The sequence below is a fragment of the Pinus tabuliformis genome, chromosome 1_2, assembly GCF_031772625.1.
Source record: "Pinus tabuliformis cultivar Carrire ecotype Pingquan chromosome 1_2, CPIR1, whole genome shotgun sequence".
Taxonomy (NCBI): domain Eukaryota; kingdom Viridiplantae; phylum Streptophyta; class Pinopsida; order Pinales; family Pinaceae; genus Pinus; species Pinus tabuliformis.
The window spans coordinates 1,348,082,729-1,348,106,312 of NC_142298.1; the positions used below are offsets into that span (position 1 = coordinate 1,348,082,729).

The following is a 23,584-nucleotide window of genomic DNA, read 5'->3' on the forward strand; positions in this document are numbered from 1 at the left end:
GATTGAGCAAATCCAAAAGCGTTTTATAACTTATAACCTGAAAATTAAAAGTAATACACCCTATCCTATTCTCCTTATAGAAACAGGTCTTTCCCCTATTGAGAGCCTAGCTATGCTTAGGTTTCTGTTGTACAAGCACAAAATTAGTAACATAGACGATCATAGACTTCCTAAGCTAGCTTTAAATGCTAGCCAAAACCACCTAAGGCTCAATCGAGGGTGGCATAAAGACACAAGGGCCTGGTTAAACTATTGGGAGATCAACGAAAATGATGCATTGCAAAACATAAATAACATTAAAGATATTGTTACTTCTAAGTTCAAAGAAAAAATGTGGTGTGAGAAAGACTTAACGGCTAAAAGAAAATTAAGTTATTATAAGAAGGTCATCAACCCCACCCTAGAAGATCAAAAGCATCTCTCTATTTTAACTAGCTCAAAGAAGAAAATTAATATAGCAAAGATTAGAACGAATTCTCATGAGCTCCATAGTGAAACAGGTCGTTGGGCAGTTCCTAAAACGCCATGGACAGAAAGGATCTGCCATATATGTGAGAATAAGAACATCGAGGATGAAAACCACTTCTTCTTAGAGTGCCCCGCATATAACCACATTAGATCTCAGTTTCACAATCTTTGTTACAATACTGACCTTCCTAGCCTTTTACAATGTCAAAATTATAGTGAGCTCGGGAGGCTTCTCTCCAAGCTTTTTGAGCATAGGAATAAAATCTTAAATCAAAATAGATAATTTGTTTCTTTAGGTCCGATAGACCATTATTTGGTCTCAGCGGACGTTAACCACCATCATCATCATCATCATAAATATATATTAACATAAATTAATTATAAAATAAATCAATTTTAAATTGATAGTTAAAAAGTTTTTAAAATACTTTAAATTAATGGTAAGTGAATTAAATCTAAAAATTATTAGAGTTGTTATTTATAGGAATATATAGTTATAATTATTGAAAAGGGACAAACACTTATAAATAAAATAATTAAAAATAAATTAATTCTAATTTAATATTTAATATATCAATATTAAAGTAATTTAATGGGAAGAAAGAAAACTCTAGTAACTAAAATTTATTTCAAAAATTAAGGTTGATTTAAGGGTTAAATTTATCATAGATTAATTTCCAGATAATTTTCTATGCCAACTAAATCAATCATAAAGAACAAAGACCACAAGAAACAAAAAACCAAGGGAAATTTTAAAAAGCAAAAAGAAAAACCAGACAAAGGGAGGGGAAGACAGGAAGACAACAACTAGGAGGAGAGGGCTGGGACCCAACAACTACTAATCTTCTAGCCATCCTCCCTATTGAGATTGTTCGGCCTTTTTTCAATCTCAAGCGCTTCCCTAAATTTTCGGTGATGGAATTAGGACACTCCAACGATAACACTAGCCTCTTCAATGCAGACATGATGATTAGCTTTCTCCACATGCTCTGATAACGCAGAAGACTTAGCTCTCCTATGCTTAAGGCCAACTGTGTGCTCACTAATCCTTTGATTAATGGAGCGACCAGTCTCACCAATATAGGGGGTCCCACATGAACAAGGAATACTATAAACCCCTTTCATGTCCTTGGGGTCGATAGGGTCCTTCACCGATCTTAGGGACTTACGAATGGTTTTGAGAGGTCTGAAGGTCGAGGGAACATTATGCTTCTTAAGAATCCTCGCAATCCTATCCGTGGTCCCTTGAACAAATGGAAGGTGGACACCAGGAATCTTCTCCTTCTTATCCCTTTTAGTGAATGAATTCTTAGCAACTTTGAGGAAAGCCTTCTGTCCCAAGTGTCTACTATAACCGTTCTCAACAAAGACATTAAGGAGATGAAATTTCTCCTCCTCGAAGCTCTTTTCATCAGAGATCCTTAAGGCAAGAGTAGCAAGGGTGTTGAGAACCCCCAATTTCCGAGCAGGGAAATGGTGGGAACTAGCATGAAGACACTGCTCCGTATGAGTTTCCTTACGAAACACACAATGGGAGAGGGAACCATCACTATTCTTAGAGATATGAATATCTAGGAAAGGGAGACAGCCATCGGTTTCTTGCTCCTTAGTGAACTTAATGGCTGAGGATTGACTATTAAGATGATCAAAGAAGAGGTCTAACTCCTCTTGGCCATGAGACCAGATGACATTAGTGTCATCTACATATCTCTTCCAAAGCTTAGGCAGGAGGCGGGCTGAGTTAAGAGCCTTGGATTCAAAATCCTCCATGAAAAGATTCACAATGACAAGGGAAAGGGGAGAGCCCATAGCGACCCCACATGTTTGCTCAAAGAACTCACCTTCAAAACTGAAAAAGGTCGAAGTGAGGCAGATCTCAACTAACCGAGCGGTATCAAGATCGGTTAGACAGTTGATCACTTCCATGGCCTCATTTATAGAGATGCAAGTATACAGGGAAACAACATCAAAACTGACCAGAATGTCCCCAGAGTCCAACTTAATGTCCTTAATCTCCTCAATAAAAGAAGTTGAGTCTTTAACGTAGGACCCTGTATGACCAACCAAGGGTTTAAGCTTTAAGGCGAGAAACTTAGCTAGAAGATAGGTAGGACCACCAATGGTGTTGACTATGGGTCTAACAGAATGTCCCCAGAGTCCAGCTTAATGTCCTTAATCTCCTCAATAAAAGAAGCCAAGTCTTTAACGTACGACCCTATATGACCAACCAAGGGTTTAAGCTTTAAGGCGAAAAACTTAGCCAGAAGATAAATAGGACCACCAATGGTGTTGACTATGGGTCTAAGACATTCTTCTTTTTTGCAATAATTTTTTAATTATATTTATAAAGCTTTAAACTATATCAATCACATTAATATTTTTAATGTGATTATACTAGTTCAAATATATTCTAAACTTATTTTCCTTATTATATTTTCATTTTTAATTATTTAAATATATTCTAAACTTATTTTTTTATTAATTTTTATTTTTAAATTTAAAATTATTAAAGAAACATATACAACTTTCCGTAATTAAAAGTTCCACAAATTAAATATTGAAAATATAGGAGTATCTTTATTTTTACTCATCCAAATCTAACCTAAACTTATTCTTGGCTTTCTTGCTTATTTTTACTTATAAACTTGAACCATTCTACTCTTCAATGCACAGTTACCAAATTGGCCCATATTGCGGCAAAAGATACGTAAATTGGCCAATTCGGTTCGAACAATTCGCCCAAACTAGATCGGATTCGTAGCATAACGGGTTAATCTTGCCGGTTAATTCACTAACATATTATGTTCTCTTAACACCAAATTAGTAGGTTAATCTAATAAATCATACTAATAAAAAATCTATAGTTCAGATTAGTCATTACTTTCAGAACATAAATAGATAAAGGATGGTATATAAAGAAAGGGAAAAAAATGAGATATTAATAAAACAAGGTAATAGTGAAATTAGAAAAAATCTGTTTTTCTGTTTTGGAAATTTAGAAAGAGGAAAAGAAAAGTATATAAGTGATTGATTATTTTATGGGTTATTGTCTTTTATTTATAGAGATCAAGATAATAGAAAGAGAGATCAAGATAATAGAAAGAGATTATAGATAACCTAGTTTTAAATATGTATTTTATAAATGTAAATTTATTATACAAATAAATTTCTAAATTAAAAAAAATATATATCATATCTCAATTTAAAAAAAGGGTTGAATAGTACATTTTTTCAGATGAATATTATTTGTAAAAGTGTTATATTATTTGGTGTTAATACAAATTTTTCAAAATTCAAAATAAAAAACTAACAAACATACAGGTTTTTAAGAATCTATTATAATAAATATAAATGGTATTAATCACATCGTTAAAACCAAATCCTAACAATATAATTAATCCAAAAAACTTATATCTATATTATAAATCACAAAAATCTTAAATCTAAAATATATTATAAATTAATTAAAATTTTTATCCCAATTCAAACTTGGTAACCTGGTAACTATGACAGTCGCACATACATGATACATGAGTCAAATAGAATAGAAAAACAGATCTTTCCATCAATAAAAGCCAAACTCAGTCTAATATATAGAAACAGTGTTGCATTTTCCACGAACAAACAATTTTAAGAAACTTGCGAGAATTCTCCATTCTAATTCCCTATTCTCCAAGGCCATGAGGCAGCTTCATATGAACCCTAATCGGTTGAAATGCGGAACCCTGAACCTTCGACTTCTACTCTGACCTTGGGAAAACACATTTATATACCACGTTACGACCACACAGTTTTCTCTTCCTTGGCAGGACCAACGCTTATCAAGTCCGTGCAGAAGAATCTCCTGAGTTGTGTTATTAGACAGACGGGATCTGCTTCCCCGATCACAGTTATCCTCTTTTCCTTTCTATCCACGGCAATATACTCTACCCCTGCATTAAAATTTCCAGTATTCAAAACCCAGTGAATGGGAAAACAAATTATGTGGCGATAGTTTTATTGAATGAATTTTACCTTCAATTCCTGCAATTGTCTGCATAGCTCTTCTCTTGCTTTTCTCGCTCTCAATCGCCAACAATTTCAGCACTATTTTCTGCAAACGGGTCGTCATCAGTGATTAAGATTGAGAGTTGCAGGTGACTTTACATGAGGTTAGCATAACAGAGGAGAAGAGAAAAATAGTAAAATGAACGCCACAGATTCCTTTCAAAACACATCATAAAAATATCCATAAAGAACTTCATTCTGAAAAACTTGTCGAAATTCTTTCAACATCATAAAAATATCCAGAAAGTAAATCTAAAAAACTGAATATACACCAACACATATTACATGGAGTCTCTGAAAACCGTGGAGCGGAAAAGTTAGTGGCATACATTCATATTTGACAGGCAACACAGGGATTCCAAAACGCTGCCCGTGATATATGACGTCGAAGAAAAATATACAAAATGGATAGGAGCCTTCTACTTCTTCTTATAGAGAGTCCCAACAGCGAGATACTGACTGCAGATTCAATAATTATTCATATTGTTGACTGGAGATTCAATAATTATTCCTGTTGTTGCTAGAGCCATGGTTCGTGGAAGCTTCGGCAGCCTGCCCAAAGCATCGCTACGCGGTATGCCTGGTCCTTCGCATACGACAAGAACTGCCAAGTTGTTAGAACTTTAGAGTGTTGAAAATCCATTCTGCCGTTCATTTACAATTATTATTTTTATCCTTTTTTATCTACCCAATATACTTGATCCAAACTTTCATCTGTATGGAAAAACCACAAATTATGTTTGGCGATCAATTTTTAATTGAAGTCAGTGAAATTTGATTGACGAAAAATCCTATACAATTGACGAAGAAATCTATACAATATTAATAAAGAACATATTAAGGTTTAAAGATATTGGAACTTGGAAGTCGCAAGCAGACAACATGCCATGTTTCCATGTTTCAAGTCCTAGCCTTGTGATTAATTAAAAGACGTTCATTTTTCTAGACGATTTATTCTCATCTTCACATTTGTTTTTATCTAACTGCCATGTTCCCATGTTTCAAGTCCTAGCCATGTGATTAATTAAAAGACGTTCATTTTTCTAGACGATTTATTCTAATGTTCACATTTGTTTTTATCCTGAAATTTTCTACACGATTTATTCTCTTCTTCACATTGTTTTTTTCTTGAAATTTTCCGAGTTTTTAGGGGGAGAAAGTAAACTGGAATGTTCTCTTCTTCACATTGGTTTTTTCTTGAAATTTTCCGAGTTTTAGGGGGAGAAAGTACACTGGAATGAAGCCTCAACAATCCAGAACCAGTCCAAACATGTAACACAATGGTCAAGATCCACCAATGATAAATTTTGAAAGCTATTTCTTTTGTTAGCTGACTGAGTCATTCAAAGTTATGTATCAATTTAACTCTCCTCTTGTAAACTAGCCATCAAAATTTAGAATAATTTTCGAATGGTTAGACATCATTATAATTTTTATTCTCCATTAAATATATTTAAAACAAACAAAATATTACAATTAACTGATTTAACAAAAACAATTAGAATGTTACATTATAGACATGCTCTAAATTGATGTTATTGAATGTGAAAGTTATAAATCTAATATAAATTTTCTAGTTTTTTTAACTTTATCCAAATATGAGGCTTTTTTTTATCAAATTTTATTAGAGATAACATACACTTAATTGTGAGGGCACTCCACAAGTACATACCAGTTTTACTAATCTCCATTTGCATGAGACACTTAACTAATTGTCAATTTACTCCAATGCATCTTCACATCTCTCAAGATTCACTATTATATTAGTTCAACCATGTAGACTATATTGCATTTAATTGTATTAATTTTCTTGTTTTGTGCATGCATAGAATTTACTAATAATTTCTATCTTAATTTTCTTTCTTCTTTTCTACTTGCAAGTTTTCTTCATTTTTTTTCTAGTTAAATTCATCCTCTACAAGTTCAACTATAATTTCACACGGTATCAAAGCCCACAAGAGCTAGGAAGAAGGACCAAAAATAATCTATTTGTAGGGACTCAAGATTGGAGCTACTGGAAAGAAAGGAGTTTCCACCTTCCACAAATCACATGGCATATAACTATTTCAAGTGGAAGTCAAAGATTCTGATTCAACTCAGAAGTATAGGCTTGTAATGGATAGCCATGGCAACAAAGGTTGAACCAAATTATGTAGTTGAAAAATATAAATATTTCAACTGCATGGACAAGGCCTTTGGTCTCCTATGCTTATCAATTTCTCCAAAATTACTATTTCATGTCGAATAATGCACCACTCGAAATGAAGTTTGGATCATTTTGAAAAAAATCTTTAGGAAGCAGGATGAGATGCAAGGTCACATCCTTCAAAATGAGTTCAACTCATTAGATCTAAGTGGTTTTGAAAACATTAAATGTTTCTTCACAAGGTTCAAAGCCTTGTTATACCAGTTGAAAGAATGTGGAATCGACAAATTCAACTAATTCTTGCCATATTGTCAAAATTGGGTCCAAAGTATGCTATACTTGTCCCCACTTTTGACACATTCACGCTTCCAATAAGATAAACCTAGAAAATGCCCACATTTGATGTTTTTATTAAGTCCCTGATAAAGGAGAATGATAAGCTCATAAAGATGCCACTTTGAAAAGTTCCAAATCCCATGAACTTGTTGTACATGAAAGGGGAAGGGAAAACATGAAATCTAATTAGAAATCCAAAGAAAGGAAAGGAAAAAGAACTAGATCCAAGAAAAGGAGACAATCCCAAACCTCTAGATGAATATACCAAATTGAAAGAAAAGAAGGGTGCAAAGGGGTAATCAAAATGCAGTTATTGCAACCATGGTTATCATCTAGAATCATGATGGATGAAGAAAATAATTGATATCATGGTGCAGACTCTTCAGCGAAGCAATCTTGGTGATTGTATTCTAGAGAGCGCCATGTAGAAAAGAGAAAGAGCACCTCAAACCAACGTTATCAAAACTAGACTAGTATTCATGGAATCAGGCAGTCTGACCAAATTGGGCATAAAACGAGTCCAGTTTGGGCTTCAAAACTAGAATATACCAGTTTAGTATTGAACTACTCAATTATATAATCGTACTGGCCATTTTAGTACTAAAATTGCCTATTTCACCAAATCAGTCAGTTTCAGACCGATTCCATGTGTTTTGTACCCATGTGGAGCAACTTAAAAATATTGTCTTTTTTTTTCCTTGTTTTGTTGGACAACTTCTAGTTCTCACCTAGCCCAACCTAATATTGAAGATTCATACATATGACCCTAGTATTGCTATGTAATTCATTGTAATGTTAAATTCTTAAAGTAAATGGGATGAAAATGAAAGATAAAGTAGAATGTCACTTTCACTTAAATTTTTAACATTACCATGAAATGAGTCAGTATGTTTGAGAATGGTTCCAATATCATTGGATTTCATATGGAGAAGTTATTATTTTAGATCTCATTCAAAACCCAACATACTTAATAGTTTTTAAGGATTTCAAGATTGAGAGGATTGCAATGTTTCCATTGGATTTTGTTATGTATGAGTAGCTATGGAACTAGTATTTAATCAAGAGACCAACTCCTCTATGTACTATGATGTTAGTGGCATTGGTTGTCGAACTTGTGTATCATGACTCTACTAAAAATGTACTCGTCACTCAAACAAAATCTTGGCTTGACATGCTATGTTTTTCTATCATATTTTAATGCTTAGAGGGTTATATTCATGATGAAGATCCAAATATAGGCAATGATTTTGATGATATGTAGGTATTTGTTGTATCATGATTTTTTTTAGATGGTAGAGGCCATTTAGAGCCTATTTGTTGATGTATTTTTGGTTTAGAGATGGATTTCACTTGATGTTGTGTTGGCTATGTGAACCCAAGGACATGCTATACAAATGAGAAATTTTGCTTATTTGTGTATAAACGGTTTGGATTCATATAGATGAACATGAATATATATGTTTTTTTTTAATTTGAATATTTATGTGTTTTTGCTACGCTGGTTTTTGGTCTGGATTTTTTACTGGTTCTCAGTGCACAAGGTTTTATGGCTTGGTCACTGATTCAGTTCTAATAACCTTGCCTCAAATAAGAGGGAATGCACCTACAATAATTTCTATTCATTCTTCTCTTTATGCATGGATGGTAGATTCTAGAGCTTCACATCACATGGTAGCCACAAAAGAGGCTCTATCATATTTAAAACCATAAGTCGATCCTCTTATTCTCATGGGAAATTATTCTCGAGTAGAGACATTTGGACAAGGGAGGGTAAATCTTAGAGATGGAAGCTCGAGAATGTTCTGCATATTTTGAATATTTTAATAAATCTTCTCTCTTTGTTTCAAATGACACATTGGCACCAGAAGGAGGTTGAATTAACCCTAGATTCAATGAACATATATGATATACAAGATAATCCAAAATTATAGTTAAAAAGGTAAATCATCAGTCTCGTTTGTACACTTTTTCTTAAAGCTTTCCTTAATCAAATTTCACTTTATTAGTAATGCATGAAAATAAAAGTAGAAATTGGCATGAAAGATTTGGACACTTCAAAGACATGCAACAACCTAGAAAACAGGGGACGGTGAAAGGTTTTCCTAGCATATAATTTTCTCATGAAGTTTGTGAAGGATGTGCTCTTGTAAAGCATCCACAACAAAATTTTGGGAAGGCACATGCATGGATGGCCTCCTCTCCCCTAGGGCTTGTTCACATTGATCTTAAGGGCATTTCTAGATCCTTCCATAAGAAAAGCTAGATATGTACTCACATTCATAGATATTTCGCAAGATACACATGGGTGTACTTTCTGAAAATCAAATCTAAAGTGTTTGAGCATCTAAAGATGTTCAAAGTGCATGCAAAGAAATATTTTAAAATGATTATCAAGATCCTTTGCACAAACAGCGGGGATGAATATGTCAACAAGGATGTCCAACATGTTCTTGATGAAGCAATAATAGAGTTGTAGCACACAATTCCTTACACTTAGAATGAGGCATCTAAGAGGAAGAACACATCCTTGAAAGAGATAGTCAGTTGGATGTTACATGCAAGGTTCCTTCCATACAATTTTTGGGATAAATTAATCAACTACTCTTCCTATATAAAAAATGGATCTCAAAAATGTGTTATAGGAAAAAAAACCTTTTGAAACATGGAGTTGCATTGCAACTAAAAGTCACACATTTCTACATTTTTCATATCTCATGCATGGGACCACATTCCCGTAGAAAATAGGAAGGATTTGGAGCCTCAAAGTATTTTTTTTTTGGTTGGATATCCAAATGGTGTAAAGGGATACAAAGTGCTAAATATTTCAATAGAAAATCTCTTCATTGTGAGGAATGTCCTGTTGGAATAAATTCCTTTACATGCATCTAAGGAACAACATGCAGAAACATCTATGCTTTGTCTGGTAGTAGATCTAAAATATGATGCATCATGTCTTTCATTTTAGATTTCAAATCCGAGTTCAAAATTCGATTCAAAATATCATGCATGTGAAGATTAATATTTATGATTACCTTTGACAAAGAAGTGTTACCTCATGAGTGGTCTCTTGGGTGATCCTACCACGAGATCTCGATTTGAAGAAGCACATCATGCACTCACAACTATAGAACCAATTATTCCGAGGAATTGTTATAGAGTTCTAGAATTTCACCTCAAACTTATGCAGAAGAAACATAGAATCATTTTTTGGAAGCAACTATGAATGAGGACTACAAATCCCTCATTAGGAACCAAACTTGGAACTTGGTTCCACTTCCTTCAAATCACCATCTTTTCAAATGCACGAGGGTTTACATTATAAAGAAAGTAACAAATGGACTTGTGAATAGTTACAAAGCATGGTTTGTAGCCAAAGGCTATCAACAAGTTCATGGCATCGATTATGATGAAACCTTTGCTCTAATGGCCAAAATGGACTCTAGAGTCTACTTGGTTAACTTTTGTCATTGCAGCGTCAAGAATTTTGAAGATTCACCATATGGATATGAGAACGCATATCTTCATGGTGATTGCAAAGATAAAATTTACATGGAGCAGCCACAAGTGTATGTAAATAATTCGTCTTTAGTTTTTTTATTCAAGAAGTCTCCCTATGGCCTCAAGCAGACACCTATGGCCACATGAGCTGCGTTAGAACACTACCAAGTGCATAGTTAGATATGTCTAGGGAATCATCCACTATGGGATTCATTATGTAGCAAGATGTACTTTAGATCTAATTGGCCATGTTGATTCATATTGGTATGATGATAACATTTATTGCAAGTCCTCTTCAAGATATGTTCTCATTGTAGGTTCCAACCCCATTTGTTGGTCTAGCAAAAAGCAATTTGTGATTTATTTTTCATCGACAAAGGTAAAATATAGAGGTGCAATCAACATTGCCATTTAGACCATTTGGTTTTAGAACTTCCTTAGTGAGCATGGTTTCTAATTTCATCACCTCACTATCAGCTGGTGCGACAATCAAAGCACACTAAAGTTTTGTAGAGATCTAGTGTAGAAAAACACATTGAGATCCACATGCATTACATCCGGGGATTGGTACATGTTGGAGTCATTGACTTGTAGTGCTATCCAACTTCTGAACAAAGCGTTGACATCTTCACAAAGACTTTAATTGAGAAAAAGCTTCTCTTTTCGCAAGACCGCCTTGGGTTGAAGGACATAATTTCCTAGCAATTGTATTTATTTTTTAGTACTTTTATTTGGGGGGTTGTTCCCATGTGGTTTTCCTTCTTTCCTATTCTTGTAGTTGTTATATATTTCTTAGATGCATTGTAAAATAGTTACTTTACATAGCTTATTGTTGGGACCCATTCATTGTGTTCTCTCAAGTAGTAGTTAAGGGGGGATATTGGAGATAACATACACTTAATTGTACTTCAGATAGATTAGTGAGTAGAATCATGCATAACAACATAGTTTATTACCAAAAGAGTACTGAGCAAGTAAAAGTTATCACTTTTCTTCAATGTATGTTTGTCTCTCTAGATTCATTACTATATTAATTTAATCATATAGAGTATATTGCATTGCATTGTATTCTCTTATAATTTTGTTTTTTTTGCATTAATAGAATTGACTAATCATTTTTCTCTCAATTTTTTTTCTTTTTTTCATTGTAAATTTGTTCATTATTTAATAGCTAAATCTAATTTATACCAATTTAACTATAATTTCACCATTTTATCATAATCTTGTTAAAAATTATGATGATAAAAATTACACAATCATTCATACAGGATGCTAAATCTATTTAAACAATATAAAATTATGATTTTCCCAATTAAATCTTAATAATCAATAATTTAAAAAAAATAAAACACATAAAACATATAGGCATTGGCGAAAGGAATACATGGTCAACAGATTATGTCAGTGAAAGATTCGGCAGTCTGCAAATTTCGACGCAGGCCACTTTGACCATCAGGATTCAGACTATTAGAACTTTAACACGCTGAAAATCCATGGTGCCGTTGATTTTACGAGTATTATATTTTCTATATTCATTATATTTATGCAAATCACCCAACTTTCATATTTGCGTACCAACCACAAAGTTTGTTTATTACTAATTTTTTTGTCGTTCACACTGAAAGTATTGACAAAGAAAACGCTTCTGTCAGCAACCACGAGGAAGAAGCGTTGTACGAGACCAATAATTCCAATTGATGTCAAAGTTGATGGAAGATATCTTAAGAAATTTACCATTTTAAAGAACCAAACATCAATTTTATATAATGGGTGAGTACCGATCACTTATAGCATTACTGGGAATTTTAAACTAACAAACCCCATTGAAGTCAGGTGCTTCGTGAATATGAACTACGTAATATGCGGTGTGCGTGGGCTTTTATTCAATAAATCTCTCAAAACTACTTTCACGCCTTGCAAAATCCACTAAGCAGCACATCGTTCATTTGAGAATCTTTCTATCAGTGTATTTTTAACTAAACCACATTAGGTATAATAGAAAATCACAAAATATGTTTCAAAGAGGGGAGCGAGAAGCATCCGGACATTTAATGCCATGTACCCTAGGCTGAACATGGTTGGTTTTAAATTCTTTTCATGGGTGGGTTTAAATTATTTTAGCAGAACTAAACTTCAGGTTGCCTAAAAGTAGGTTTAGCTGAGCCATGCCATGTGTGCATCAGAAAATTCAATTCAAGAGTCAATGGGACGAAGTCTGTTCACAATAATATGAAGCATAATTAGCACTATATAAATTAAATAGAGAAAAAAAATACAGTAATCAAAATATTTATGTCTCATATGTAATATTGAGAATTTGTAATATCAAAACCGAACGGGAGTAGAGTTAGAGAAAAAAAAAATGGGAGGGAGTAGAGTTAGAAATATATATATATATATATATATATATAATATTTTTTGATTGTTAAATTTATATGGTTAGATTTTATGTTTTTCTTATCTATATTGTAAATTTGAGAGTTTTTTAGATCAATCATATTATTAAGATTTGGTTGACGTTTCTTAGGATAAAGGTGAAAAAATCCATAAATCTTAATGAAAAATAACAAGGATGCATTAGAGTGATGTAAATTAGCTATTAATTATTTGTTTAATTATATATTAATAATATTAAAATTATTATATTATATTATATTGTATAATATATAATTGTAATAGCTAAATAATAAATTATTTATTAATAATAATAAATTATTATATATGAATGCTTGATGAGAATAAATAGTTTCTATTTCATAAATAAATCACTAAATAAAATAATAAAAATAAACTTATTTATTAATAGTATTAAATTGTTATATATATATATATATATATATATATATATATATATATATATATAAACTTACTTCTTAATATTAAATTATTAAATGGGAATAATTGATTATAATAACCATTTTTATTTATAAAATGACTATAGTCAAATAAAAAACACATTAATAATAAAGGCTAACCCTATTTGTATTTTATAAATAAATAAATAATTAAATAGAATAAAAATATAATATAATATTTAGTGATAGATTATTATGAAATTATTCATTATAAAAAAAACGAAGAGGAAAAATCAAGATGAACCCATTATGAGATTGATAGTATGTTTCTCAATCTCAATTGTCTCTCTTAACTTCCTATGGTGGAAACGATCAACCCTAGCATCCTCAATGCAAACATGGTGCTTATATTTCTATGCATGAATGGAAATTCTGGAAGGCATATTCTCAAATAAATTACCAGTTAAAAATTTCCACAAATTTATTATTTTCTTTGTTGTAAAAAAAATATATAATTTAGATTAGCTTGTAAAAATATAGAGATTGGAATAAAAAAAAAACCATAAAATCATATGAATGTGAGGTGCTCTATCCCGATAGTGTTATGAAAAATGAAATAACAAATCTAAAAACACTTTGTAACTTACAATGTCAATATTAAAGGAAATACTCGCTATCCTATCCTTTTGGTTAAAGGGAGTCTTTACCCCATTGAAAGCAAGAGTATGATTAGGTACTTTATGTATAAAAATAATTAAATAATATAGAAATAAAAAAGTTTTTTTAATTGCTTCTATCTCTAAAATGTCTAGTCTTTTTTTTACCATTAAAGATCAAAGGAGAAGATCATTATTAAAAATATTATTTATTCAAAACTTAAGGAGAAATTGTGGGTTGATAAAAATTCAGCGGCAAAGAAAACTAATATATTATAAGGATGTGATCAACACCAATTTACAAAATCAAAACTATCTCTCTATCTTGATTAACGTTGAAGAAAATGGATATTGTTAAAATAAGGACATGTTATCATGAGCTTCATAGTGAATCAATTACTACGACACCATGTGATGAAAAATTTTGTGACCTTTGGGACACTAAGAAAGTTGAAGATGAAAAACACTTTCTGTTAGATTGTCCATCCTATAGTCACATTCCATCTGATTTTCAAAATATTTAGTAGAACTTTTAACTCAGCTAAACTATGGTGATCTTGGAAGGATTTTATTAATCTGAAAAAATAATTTCCGTTGCCGTAATCATCTTATACTCACATCCAACCTAATTTTCAAAATATGTATCACACTTGACTTTTTAAGTAAGGAAAATTATGGTGTTCATCCATGACTTTTGTTAATTCTTTTCTACCATAATCTTGAATAATCTCTTACGTTCTTTAAGATATATTGTTCTTAAAAATTTTTAACTATCATCATAATCATAAAAATGATTTTATAGTATTTATTAATTAAATTCAACACAAGATATTATATTAATCAAATCTAATATAAAATGTTTATTAAAATAAAATCATTTTAATTTTTTTTTTTAAATAAAATTTAAATATTTCAGGTAAACAATGGTTGGAAGTATAAATATTAAATGTTATGATTGCACAATGTAATGAAAAATTTAAGAATTATGTTTTTAAAGTAATAATAAATGATGGCACATGCTAGGGGGTCTGCCAATTCAAAACTAACACACAACATAAAACTGAAATCCACACAAAACATATGCATATAAAATCTCATAAATAATTCATTAAAGAATAAAAATATTTACAAGAGAAATCTTTGGCTTACCCATTGGCCTCTCATTTCTCACTCTTCTTCACTTACATGCCTCATGGGCTCACCTAGATTTATACAAGTGGATCTAAACCGAAAGTAGGAAAGTAGGTTCTAGATCCTAAACAAACTCCCACAATATCTCTCGTGATCCAGAAGAACTCTCACTTAATCCCTTATCTCTAGATGGGATCTAACTGACCCTCAAATCTCTCAACTCTTCCAAAATAATCTCAAACTTTCTCCTAATTATAATAATTCTCATTTTCTCTTAAAAACTATACGAAAAATACATTAAATAATTAAATCCTAACATAGGGAACTAACTCCTTTAGTAAACATGATACCCTAGGTTAGATTCTCCTGCATCAGACTCCCCAAGTAAAAGAAATTCATGGTCTCCTGACTATACACCGTCATAAATTGATCAAAATTCCTCCCGGATCCCAAACTTTAGTCTATAACTAATCATCCATTATTTGGTGTTTTGCATCAATTGTTGTTACTTCTAATTCCCTCGGTTTCCAATTTTTTTTTGTAGTCTTCCTCTGATTTTATTGATGTACACTTAAGTAGTCAAATGTATATTTTTTTTGTCATTTTGCCTCATCTTGTAATATCTCATTCTAAGTAATGTTTTCCATTAGTTTCCTTAATTATTCAATTTCAATATCCAATCTAGTTTCCAACTAAAATTTATTGTTACTAGCTTGGAATATTAGTTCATCCTCTTGAACATTAGATTGCAAATTACATTTTATCTTAGGCTCCACATTTTTAATGATTGAAAATTTCTTCTCCTTATCTTCAACTTGATTAGATTCAGGTTCCATCAATTTGTTCTCTAACAATTGTAATTCTTCTTCATATTTCATAAGCATTTTACAGTCGCTTTTACAAACTATTTAAAAATATTGGTCTTCATCCTTGCATGAAATAGAATTATTGTCTTATACATCATCTACAACACATCCTGCATCCACACACCAATTGTCAGGTTTAAAAACATAAGGCTTTATATCCTCAACAAATGATTTTGTCTTCAAGTCTTTATCCTAATATTCCAAACAATCTTCATTCTTGCAATCTTCTTCGTTGAATATCGACCATTGTCCAGGTTCACAAATAAAAATTACTTCCTCATCATCCTTTCCAAGCATTTTTCCTTGCTTTGGTTCACAAATGTATACATTCATCTGAGTTATTTTGACTTTTTCCACTTCCCTTAACAAAAATTTCAGCTTGCACTTTTGTCTCCTTGCAATCAACTGCTTGATTGCCCATCTGGTTGTCCTATTCACTATCCATCCATGTTTCTGATTCTCTTGTAGCTCCATCAACACATTAAGTCGTGCCTTCTACTCAACAATCTCTTTCTCAAATTCTTCATCTCTTATGGCAACTGTTGCGGCATCATTGTGTCTTTTCTATGAATTCTACAAGTGACTACCCATAGTCATCTTCATCTCCTTATTCCCTTGCATACTCCTTATCATATCCATAGTCATTTTTGGTACCAAATTAAAATTAACATGCAACATAAAACTAAGATCCTCACAATACATATGCATATAAAATCTCAGAAATAATTCATTAACGAATAAAAATATTTACAAGATAATTCTTGGCCTACTCACTGGCCTCTCATTCCTCACTCTCCTTCATTTACATGCCTCATGGGCTGACCTAGATTTATACAAGTAGATCTGAACACAAAGTAGGTTCTAGATTCTAAACAAACTCCCACAGTATCTCTCATGATCCATAAAATCTCTCCCCTAACACCTTATCTCTAGATGGGATATAACTAACCGTCAAATCTCTCAACTCTTCCAAAATACTCTCAAACTTTCTCCTAATTACAATAATTCTCATTTTCTCTTAAAACTATAGGAAAAATACATTAAATAATTAATTACTAACTTAGGGAACTAACTCCTTTAGTAAAAATGATACCTTAGGTTAGATGCTCCTGCATCAATAAATAATGAAAAATTACAATTAATTACACAATTAAATTTTAATTCTAAAAAATATTCAAAAATAAAATAGTGAAACTTATATATATTTCAAAATTCTTATTGTCAGTTAAGTTTAGCTTGGGTAGTCGTGTGAAATAGTAGTCATCGTCCATACCCATGAGTCTCGTATTAGGTGCCTATGTACATTTTCTAACTCTATAACCTTCAGGTGCCTAACTGTGGTCCTCTGGCACCTTTGGAAGATATAAGTAAATCAAGGGGATTTAAACCTAAAATTTCTTGATAGATAAGAGTTCATTATCATGATAATAGTCAATTGAAATACCCCTAATCTTGGGCCTCAAATCGCTATAATGAACTACCATATCTATATATATATATATATATATATATATATATATATATATAGCCAAGATCCATCTTAATTTCATATCTGCCAAGTTTCAAGAGAGATCAGATGTACACCTCAAGATATTTGATCCTTCCTCGAGCTTGGTAGACTTGGAATTAAGATAGATCTAGGCTGATCAATTTTTCAAAAAGAAAAATTACTTTAATGTTATATATTCAAAAAAAGTAAAAACTTAAACCATTTTAAACAACATTCTGACTAAGTTATCATTGAAATGTTCATCAAGTTATTTATAGACTAAAAAATTATCATAATAATATTTTGAAAATGAGTAAGCATTTAAAACATTGTTGGAATATATATATATATATATATATATATATATATATATATATATATGATTTTGAAATTACTTTTATTTACAATTGTATATCTAAATAAAAATTGAGTTTTCTTTTTTAGAGGATATGCCATATTAATTTGTATAATTTTTTAATTTATAAAAAAATAAATGATTTTTTTAATATTTTAAACCATACAAATAAATAAATTATTAAAATGTTTTAATATAATATGATAGAAACTTTTCCACTTAACCACTCAAGTGAAACTATATAGAGAGAGGAGAGGGTAAACCCTCTAAGTATTAGTACTTAGATCATGTATATGTGTGTATAATCCATCAAACAAAAAAATCCACATTACAAACATGTTTTCTATTCTTGGAGGGACCAAGAATGATTCTATTTTACAACTTTCATATGGCTAGAGAAATCAAACTAGTTATACTTTGACGTGTATATATATACACACTAGATATATTTGGGTGTGTATATGAGTATTTCATAAATTATGGGTGGTGTAAACATGATGAATTAATAGCAATGTAAACATGGAAACTAATAATCTATTTATCTGAAGGGTTAATTCAACATATATATTAAATTTGAATATAGTATAAAAATATGAAAGGTAAGAAAATGCATTAGCTTTTTTATATATATAATTGTGTATAACTATGTGAATTTTGAGTTTTTCTATTATGGGTATCTCATTTTTCTTGAAATATATAATGCATACTTATTAGCTATAATTTTGAGAATTTGTAGAATTCTAAATAATACATTATCATTATGCACACATTTTTTTTCAAAGTTCATATATATATATATATATATATATATATATAGATATATAGGTATAGATATATTTCATTGTATACTTGAAACTGCAAGCCCTTACATTAGTGCAAGACATTTTCAAGAAAAAATTTCGTTTTTCAAGATTCTAGATCTCAATCTTTATTGAGCCATATATCTATCTATCTATCTATCTATCTATCTATCTATCTATCTATATATATATATATATATATATATATATATATATATATATATATATATATATATATAGTGGGGTGGAGACAGGGAGGGAGAATGTTTCTGTAGAAGAGAGAGAGAGAGAGAGTAATGTGGGGGCTAGTGGAGTGAGTGATATTAGGGGGTGGGTGGATGGGGGAGAGCAATGTAGGGAGGGGGGAGATAGAGACAAAGCAAGGGAGGGAGAGTGAGATAAAGAGATAGGAAGGGAAATTTCAACATGGATTCAGAGAGAGAGAGAGGGTTGGGGGAGAGACAACTAGTGAGGAAGAGAGAGTGAAGGATATATGGAGGGAGCGGAATAAAATGCACTACAAGGCAGTTGTTATGAAGGAGGGACTAAGGGAGGTAGCAAGGAATAAATAAAGAGAGGAAGGGAGGGTTAGAAGGTGTTACACAGCATTTTGTCACTGTCACTGTGCTCCGCGTTCCATGATCCTGGAGGACCTCTATAGTGAACCCTACATGCTTCCCCTTCATGAAGAAACTCCCATTGTGTCCCTCTTCATGAGTAGAACAATTCCCTTTTGCATCATTTCCCAAAATTATTTTGTTTACAAGACCGACACTAATGACCAGAGTCCTCCTCACACCGATATGCAGGGATTAAAACTATCCCTAGCGTTGACCGAAGAGACTGAGCCTTGTTCTAGTCGTGTCGATCCTCTTTTGCAAAGTTTTATAAATATTAATCCAAAGCTTCCAGCTCTAGAAGCTTCCTAACAGAAGTTTGGTAAATGGTTTGGCCAGATGGAGTCAAGGATGTTAGTTTAGGCTCCTTTCCCCTATTAGGATGGAACTACCTCAAGAGATAAGACCTTCTCCCATGAGAAGAGTAACCATCACCCATCCATTCATGCCATATAAACCTCCCTTTTTCCTAAGCACAAGCTAGTGAGTGTTAGCTAATTCTAGTTATGCTTTGGTTGAAGTTTTGATTGTGGAGTAATCAACAAGTTATTCATAGTTGTATCTCTCTAGTTGTGTTTGAGGGATAAGTGTGAATTTGGTTTAGTGTGAAGACTAAAGGGGAGAGCCTTTCAACTACCATTATTGAGGCCATCATGGAATTCTACGGAAGTGTGTGGGAACCCGAATTTCTCGGAGGAGAACAATAAGGTCAAGAAAATGATTGTAATCTCATCTTGATTTAATATATATGCAACTATCAATTGATTTCCTACATAATGTGTCATCTCACATGTTTATGGATTAATGCTTCTTGACTTGTTAAGTAGGTTGAATTACAATTTTTCTATTATCACAGTTGTTGTTTGCTGTTGTTTACTTGTTTCAGGTGTTCAAAGAAGGAAACGGGAGATAAGTGGAGCGAGAAAGCAAGGTCATCACCAAACAGGATAAGAGTACTAGCAGGTAGGCCCTCTTAATTGGTTCTAACCTAAGGAAATATTCCATAAAATGTCTTGTCTGTGGCTAGACCCGCTATCGGGCTAGAGGAATTGTTTGTGTCCGGACTTAGAATTTTACTTCACCACAAATTGGTGACCATACTAGGGAGCTAATCCTTTTGTTTCCTTGTTTGTAATTTCATGGTTTTGTGTGAACTCTTATAGTATCACCATTTCCCTTTAGTTCTATTTTCTTTGCCTAGTTTACTCGTCTGGGTCTGAAATTTATAGTAGCAAGTCTGGTCTCAGCCCTTGAAATGTTTTAATTTTTTCCTTGCATCCTCAGTCAACGGGCTTATTTCTTTGACAGTCGTAATGATCAGCGTCATACTCATAAATAGTCACGTCGACCCCCTTCTGGCGCTTTTTGTCAGTTAGATAGTCGCGCCGAAGCCTGTAGGTGAAGATTAGGGTTTACCCCAGATCTCGACTAGTGTGTCTTTCTCTTTTGTTTTCTGCTTCTAAGCTTGTTTTTACTGTGATCTCCCTAACTAGAAAGCTTCATTTAGCTTGGTTTGTGTGTTTTCTTGGTTTAGCCCACCCTCTGATGTGTTAAGTCTAGCCATATGTGAAGTTATTTTTTATTTTTTCTTTGAATCCCTTGATCGGCGCCAACTGTTAGTTAGGCAGTAGTGCCGGTCTCTAAGTTAAGAAAAAATCATAATTTCTCCCATTTTAGTGCGAGTGTGTCTTAACCTTCATACTCCCTTCTTTAGACTTCCCTCTTCATTGCTTCATTTTCAATTGAATGAGTGAAAGAGTCTCGTTTGTTCTCTTATTTCGAGTGTCTCTTTTCTCGTTCTGAGCATAGAGTACATTGCTTGATTTCTTGATTGAAGCATGTATGTGTTTGGCTTGTTCGATTCAAGGAAGAAGTTTCTTTTAGTTTCATTCATCATGCTTTGGATTTGATTGATGCTTGTTTTTCGAAATTGTGAAAATTTTCGTTAAACTGCTTTATGTGAAAGATTAGTTTTGCATTTTATGAAAAGAAGAACATCATTCTAGTTTTCTTAAGTGAAAATATTGCATTAGTAGTGTTATTTAGAAGCTATAAGTGCATCATCATAGGCATGGAAATGAAATGAAACTTATTTTGTTGTTAAGGGAAGATTAATTGCATTTAGGACATATATTAGTGAAAGATTTCATTCTTTGATTGTTGTATTGATTTTTGTTCCCTATCTCTCAATTAGTGTTAACTTTCATTGAAGAAAAAGATCTCTTTTCTCATATAGCTGCATGTAGGATTTTATTCATATGATAGCTGTAGGGACTTGAAATTGAAACCTAATTCAAGATAAACTGTTAAAATTTATTGAATTTAACCTAAGGAAGCATTGAAACTTAACGCTCACATTTAGTGGTTTAGGCTAGAGCCGTGTTCCAACGTCTTTAAACCTAGAAGTTGTCATCTGCTTCAGCATTAGACAGTGCTAGTATGGACTTGTGCTCCCCATACCATCGTGTATATAAAGGTATACCCCACTAGGTTTGCAATCCTTTATCTATTTGAAGTCGAGTATGCCACCTTGTAAACATGATACACCAAACATAGCATTCGGGGAGATTTCCTGCCCGTACTTCTTGGTTCGTCGGGAGGTATTTTGCAGTTCACAGTTCCCTGGTAATCCTTTATTCCTAGAGTACCCTGAGTAGTCATTTTTTATCTTTACTGACTCTTTAAATTTGAAAATATCATCTAGTTCTTGTCCTTTTGAGCTCATTAATTCCAAAAGAGACTAGAGTCACCTTTCATCCTTTTCTCGACTCTTAAAATATGAAAAGGAAAAGTTTTGTTCCAATGTTCTAAAATTAACTTCCCATGAAATATTCCTAGTTAAAGTCATCTTCCTTAGTAATTCTTTAGGGTTGATTCCAATGGCAACATTTCCAGATTCCACCAGTCAAGGATTCCCTTTGGATGGGAATCATGTTCCTTTTCCTTCTTTTGGAAATGTTGGTGCTCCTTATATGGCGACGTTGTCCCTTCCTAGGTTAACCATTGGTTTACATGTCTGGTTGCTTTTGACCTCGGTGGTCCCAAACGTCCTGACTCCTATCCAAATTTCTCCTTCATTTGAATCACATCACGATGATTCTAAAGTTGACCTCTCACCTTCTTCCCCTATTTTTTCACCTTCATCTTCTACTTCGCCTTGTGAAAGTTTGAAATCCAGTAACCAGGAGCCTAAGAAGAAGAAGAAGAAGATGAATAAAAATAAGAAGTCAGATAAGCGAGAGGCCAACCGTTTGGATGTTACTCCAAATGCACCTATCGTAGACAGACCTTCTGATCCTCCATGGAAGGTTAAATTCCCTTGCAAGTTGTGTAAGGGTGACCATATCCTTTGAGACCTTCCTGGTGGCCCTAGAGTCTTAGAGGTATGGTCTCAAGACCTGAATCGACCATCCCTGTCGACCTCTGGAGATCATCTCGATGCTACACCCTCGACTAACGATGGTAAGAAGAAGGGAAAGATTAAATTCCCCTGTACGTTATGTGATGGAGAGCATCTTCTTCACCTTTGCCCTCTTATGGATAAAGCTTCCAAAGTTTTGGAAAATCTTACAGCCCCTCAACCCTAACTTCCTGTTGGTTATCAGAGGCTTTCCTCTAACCCTCTACTAGTTGGTAAAGAGATTTACTTGGATTCATCTCTTTCCTATCCTGCTCTTCCTGAGTATGACTCTCTTGCGTCTGTTCCCAACCAACCATTGGTCGAAAAGAGTGTCGGCTTGACTCCGCCTTCAATTATTCACTATGTTCTTGAAGAGAGTGGTGATCATACTGCTCACATTCTTCTCGTTTCCTTAGATTCTCATGAATCGAAGAGCAACCCTCCCGTCCCAGTTGTTCAGGAGAGTCCTTCTCCTTCTACTGCAGAGCATGGGGGCAATCATATGATGCCTCCACCAAGTAGTTATGTTATTTCTTTCGATTGGAGTCAATTGACTGGTTTTTGCCTTCCATCTTATTTGCCTTTCCAAATCACAGTACAAGCCTATAATATCGTAGTACATGGAACTATATTAGATGAAGGCATGTCTATTAGCATCATGTCTTCTACTACTTGGAAAGCTTTGGGCTTCCCACAGCTTGTGTCTGTCACCCAGAATCCATTGGCTTTCAACGGATGAACCAGTCAACCCTCAAGGGTCCGTCTGAAGTTCCCTATTACTTTGGGAGGAAAGACTGTCTATATAGATGTACTAGTTGACATGTATTCCTCCCAAAGCATGGTTCTTTCGTCTAGTGAAGACCTCTTGGGAGCCATGTTCTTGTATGGTTCATGAATATATGTATGAGGATAGTTCTTGGTCTTGTGTCAACCTTATTAAAAATGAAACAAGGAGTCATGAGGATAGTTCCTGGTCTTGT

The 23,584-nt window shown here is 33.0% G+C and overlaps 1 pseudogene; it reads right to left on the minus strand.

The window, feature by feature from the left end:
• Positions 1–4,180: 4,180 nt before the first annotated feature.
• LOC149211222 (heavy metal-associated isoprenylated plant protein 39 pseudogene) lies at positions 4,181–4,579 on the minus strand (annotated as a pseudogene).
• Between the last annotated feature and the right edge of the window lie 19,005 nt (positions 4,580–23,584).